A 6,000-nucleotide genomic window follows, 5' to 3' on the forward strand; every position below is an offset into this window, starting at 1 on the left:
ATTTGACCTTTTTTTCTTTATCTTTAGTAAGCTTTATTAGCAACAAAGAATAAATACAACCATTACATGTAAAATACAAAGTGGTGAGACTAATAACACTACAGCAGAAGGGAAAGCTGTTTATAATTGATTTTTTATTCTCTAATTTCTGTATTTAAAATGTTCGGCGTCATTAAAATAACTTCACACCAGTTAACATTCTGTATCTGTTTATAGTAAAAAATTGTTTGTGTAATTGGCAGCTACATTTGGAATATTGTTTCAGTGGAGCAAAGCCAACATAAATTTGTATGGCATGCACATTTCTGTGCAAAAATCAAGTCTATTTGTCGCCATCCCGTGGTAAAAATGATTAATTGAAAATGAGTAAAAATCTCATTTCACTGTCAACAAGTGATTAAACTGGAATTATTCACTTCTATATCTGTTCAATATTCAAAACTTTATTGATTGGCCATAGCATAGAAAAGCAGAAACATACGACTGTGGATTTATCTGATGAATACCCTTTTGCAATAGGTCTTGCATTATTAAAGTTGGAGCTATTGGTGTTGCATTATTATTAGCAATAATGCGAGACCTATTGAATTGCAAATGCTTGTTATACTTAGAATCCAGTGCTTATGAAGCCTGAAATAAATGTGAGAACTAGGACTTGACCAGGGCCAACCAAAATACTTCTGAAAAGCCTATTTCCCATTAGGCATCCTACCTCCTTCCAGACCATTGGAGGACTAGGGACATTTTTATAAGTACACAACAACCTAGGTTCTAATTTCTTTGGCTCCACAGCTCCATCATTACTTGACCTGATCATGGCTATTTCCAGTAGAATGAGGCCTGGATTTATCATAGGATAGTGTTGCCCTTGTGTCACGCAGGGCCGGACTGGGAACCCTGGCGATGGTGACGGACCAGCATCACTGCTGCTTTTGTTACTGGGGGTACTTATAGCGGCCCTGTTGCAAAACTGGCCCCCTGTAACAAAAACAGCCCCCACCACTGCAAAATCACCCCAGCCTGTCTGGGAAACACCCAATAGCCCACTACAGCCACCCCGGCCCTGTGGTCATGCAGGGTGGCGCAAGGGCAACGCAATCCTTAATTCAGATTTACCAAGTTGGAATATGCCACATCTAGAAAGACATGGTGCATTCCTGTCCTTTCCATTTGATGCACTACGGGACAGCAAGTTGTCTTGCTGCGTTATTCTGCCTCAAATGATGATAAATCTTTCCTCAAATCTGCAATGTTTCTTGAACACACAAACATTTTGTGGCATGCCAGGACACATTTCAGATTGCAGGATATATTTATCAAATGTTTTGGGCCAGCCTTGCGCCAAGCAAGGGGACACAAGGTGATGGAAAACCTAGAATGAAATTTACCAAGCCACACAAGCCCAGTTAGAAGGGCCCTGCATGGCTTGGTAAATCTGGAGTAACGCAAGGCAGCACTGGTTGCTGCCTTGAGCTACTCTGCACCAAAGAGGCGTTTCATGTGGGGAGGGTGGGTGTTCCCATGCATCCACCCATTGGGTTCTGACATATTCTCTGATTTGCCATGACTGGTAGACCTGTGAAAGCTTCAAATGTGTCCATCTTCCCAGTGGAGGCATAATGAGGGGAAATATGTTCTATAGCACACATACAAAGAAGAACAAGTCTCAGAGAATTGTTTTAGTGCAGAAAGGTATCCCTTCCTGCACACAAACAATTCGATGTGCAACACAGGCACCCTTGCACCATGGGGCGTGGGTGTGTGCATTGGCACTAGGCAGCACATGATGCGACAGTGCAAGGAGAAGACAGGAATGTGCCATATAATGTTAAACATGATGTATTCCTGCCCTCTCCCTGTTATGCAGTGCAGCACAGCAAGCTTCCTTGCTGTGCTACATTGCGTGACACTTTGATAAATCTGCCCCTTATCCTCTTGGAAACAGCCCCAATTAACTCAATGCAGGAATATCATTAGGACACCCAAAATATCACCACATTCCTTAGCCTACATAATCTAGGAGGGCCTAATTTAGGTGTAGCAATGGCATATAACTAATTTCCTTCTAAATACCATAGAAGATGACTATTTCATATTTTAACCCCAGTCTTAGAATATTTTAGGAATGTGTGTAATTTGGTGTCTGTTAGAAATGGGATTTCTGGTTGGCTAGGGATTGCGCCAAAGCCAGGCAGAAACCACCACTCTAAGTCAGGGCTGGGGAGTTACACGCCAAAGATAACCCCTGCTCACCCCCTTGGTAGCTTGGCACGAGCAGTCAGGCTTATCCCGGTGGCAATGTGTAAAGCGTTTGCGCGCGCACACAGCAACAACACCCTAGGCCCACCACAAAAGAAGCTCCACACAAGGTTATATATAAAAAAGAGCCTTTGTATTATAATAAACACATTAGATGATAATCACATAATTTACACTGTGCCAACAGGCACTGGGCAGCATTTTACAGGGGACTATTTACACAAGACAAGGCCACATGGACCACTGTCAGAATTAGCACAAATCACCAATTGTAAATGTAGAACATATACCAACTGTAACACAAATTATAACGGTAGAGCACAACCAGTAACTACTGGCGCAATACTGACCTCAGCATTATCATAATAGAATCAGGTATAAAACCTATCCTGCTTCCATCACAGGGGCATAAACACATTATGCAATTTCTCATAAGTCTAACGCATTAGACCCTACCACCTAGTATAATTACACTAGGGGCGTACATCACACAGGGAAGTATTACCTCCCTTACATCAACCTAAACAGGTAAAACAACCTCCTATGCAGAAATCATATCTAGAGGTATAAAACACAGGGTGCGCAAAACATACTACACACAGTACATTTCCTAACACCCAACGCATTAGTATATAAATCACAATAACACCTAAATCACATTAGGGTCTAGGTTGCGCCAGAACCTAAACGTAGCAGCTGCCCACTACTTGCTGGGCAGCTGGGGACAAGAACAGGGCCTAAACGCTGCAGCTGGCACTAAGTGCTGCGCAGCTGGGGAAGTCAAATGAGGCCTGGGCTCTCAATGGCCCTTGTAATAATGTCAAAACGTTGGAGCCACCTAGGCTCTAAAACAACATGTCCCCCAGTACTGTGGAGCCACACGGGGCTCCTGAAATTACTATGCGCCAAACGTTGGAGCCATCTAGGCTCTAAGAACAAACTTGCCCACGTGTTGGAGCCACTCAGGGCTCTGAAATAACTATGCCACCAACCGTCAGTGCCACACACCGGCTCTGGAACCAAATGCACCCCCCCTCGGGGGCTCTAGAAACCATTATGCGAGACGTTGGAGCCATCTGGGGCTCTAAAGCAATCGTGGCCACGTGGGAGCGGAGGGGCGCTTAAACAAAACATGCCCCCTTCATTGGAGCGGCCCGTTGCCATCCGGGGCCGCTCTGACTCGGTAGTGGTGCCGCGATCGGCACTGACAATGTGCACCCTGGAGCCCCCACTCACCGGATTGGTCTGGGGAGGCGCTCCTCTTCACTGTGGACACCGCGGGAAGCAGGCGGGGCTCTCTCGCTCAAGAGAGCCTCGCTGGAGATCCGGCTGCACGTCTCTTCACCCGGGCCTCCTCCTGGGACCCGGGACTCTCCTTCTCATGCCGCCCGCCTCGCGCTGGACTGTTCTCTTGCGGGGCTTCCCTTCCCGGAAGCCCCGCCCACGGAGTCCTTGCCTTCCGGGTCACGCTGGGCAGCGGCCCGGAAGGAATTAAATGTGCGGCTCGGGCCGCGGCGGTGATTCCCTGGGTAAAGCGCGGGGTGGGCACCTGCAATTTTAAATAAAGATGAAGCGGGTGGGTACCCACAGCTCAGTAAAATGTGGGGTGGGCACCCGCGAGATGGTCAATAAGCGGGGTGGGCACCCGCAGCTTTAATTCCCATAAGCAGGGTGGTTACCCGCGAAAAGCACACAATGAGGGGGGAATCCCTACGCTGGGGATTCCCTCTAAGGAGATCGCAGCCCAGCGCTGCAGGCGGCAGAGAGAGGCGCTCCTTCTCCAAAGAGAAAACCAAGGGCTCCCAGACTAAGTAAAGCGCTCTCAAGGCGCTAGTACAGCAACAGGTTCTGTAGGGATTTAAGGGCAGAAGGGTCCCCCAAAAGAAGTCCTCCAGGCATCCAGGGGATGGGCAGGGCCCAGGGAGGCAAGCCTTCCCCTGGGCCCCAGCAGCAACACGCCTCTGGTAGATTCAAGTCAGAACAAGAACAAGAAAATTTTCATGGGGTCACAGCCCCTCTTTTATACACAGATTCCTTTGTCTCCAAAGGTGCAGAGAAGGGGCGAACCAGATGCAACTGGTTCCTGAGCACTTTGTTTTGCTCAGCCCCTCTCCCTATTCACAGGACAGGCCAGGGACATTAGACGCACCACACGGGGTGGAGCCAGCATTGTGTGGGGAAAGCCCAGCCCTATTCAGGTCCCAGGTGTACTCCTCCCTGCCATCAACATGCAGCTCTCTCCACTCACCACCGGGGCAGACCCATCCTGACTCCTGGGGACAGACTCACCAGCCAATCGTAAGCCAGACAGTCACTGCACATTTATTATACAGACAGGCCAGCTTCTAGAAGTGGCACTTCTACACGAGACACCGTAACGCCGCACACATCGTTGCGCAGCATTCACTCTCACGAGTTCGCACATACCAAACTCGACCCTGCACTCCTCTCACATCAGGAACTACCATGGACACACACATTCCCCATGCATTCCTATGGGAGGGCAGGTCAGTCTTACTAAACATACACAGAGCGCACGCACTTTCCACTGGGACACAGTGTGAAAGCGCCTAGAGGCCTAAAACCACTAATACAACATAGGAAAAAGGCTAAGATAATGCAAAAAGTTCTAGGGGTGAACTGGCCAGAAGGGCTAAGTCCAACAGTGTCCCTCAGGACACTGTTGGACTTTCACAGTCCATAAAAGGGAGGCAGTACCTTATCATCTGGGAATGCACATCAAGATGTTTTCACACTATGCACATAGATAACGGCTGATTCCACACATCTCAAGCTAGCCACCACATAATTAGACTGCAATGGTCAACATTTCAATGTATCAATAAGCCTACCATACGTTTCAACTTGTTTGGACTTTTCATTTTAATGCAAAGAAACAAAACTGCCTGACAGGGCTCATGTAATCCAGGCACATAGCAGGCATTGGGACACCCTTCTACAACCATTTGCTTATTTGGATCTGGACAATCTAGTAATTGCTTTTTTAAGTGTCTTTCATATCGTCAATCAGCTAACAATATTGCAAAGGGTTGTATTTTATAGTGGAGATTTGGAAAAGACCCTTCTCAAGGTCAGAGAAGCTCTTCACATGAAAAATGCTCATCGTGATTTGTACACTGAAACTAGATCTGCTCTTCATGTGAAGAAGTCTGTATGGCGGTAACATCTATGCTCTGCATACAGAGTCTCTACATTGCAAACTAAACAGTGTTGGACTTGGTCCCTTCGGCGGGGTCATATCCAGACTTTTTTCCTTCACACCTCCATTTTTGCTGAATCCTGTTTTGTTATCTTTAGGACTCTGCACACTTTGCCGCTGCTAACCAGTGCTGAAGTGCTTGTGCTCCCTCTGTAAAACATGGTACAATTGGCCTATTTAATGTATTTGTAGGTCCCTAGTGTAGGAAAATGCCCTTATTTGTAAGCCCCCCACTATTTGCTCCATGCTGATGAATATAACACTGATAGTGCACTGGAGTCTGTTGTCCTGACCCCAATGTCAGTGCTTTCTTCCTAAAGCTGTTATGTGTTAATTGGCAATCCCAATTGACAAGGACTTTGGCCCCCTTGTAAGTGCATAGCATATGGTACCAGTGGTACCCAGGGTATTGGTGGCAAAGGGGTCCCAAGGGCTTGCAGCACTTTTTGTGCCACCCTGAGTGACCCACAGAAACTACTGACAGCAGTTCTGCCATTGCAGACAGCAGGAGCAGTGTGAGC

The sequence above is a fragment of the Triturus cristatus genome, chromosome 8 (genome assembly GCF_964204655.1).
Source record: "Triturus cristatus chromosome 8, aTriCri1.1, whole genome shotgun sequence".
Classification (NCBI taxonomy): domain Eukaryota; kingdom Metazoa; phylum Chordata; class Amphibia; order Caudata; family Salamandridae; genus Triturus; species Triturus cristatus.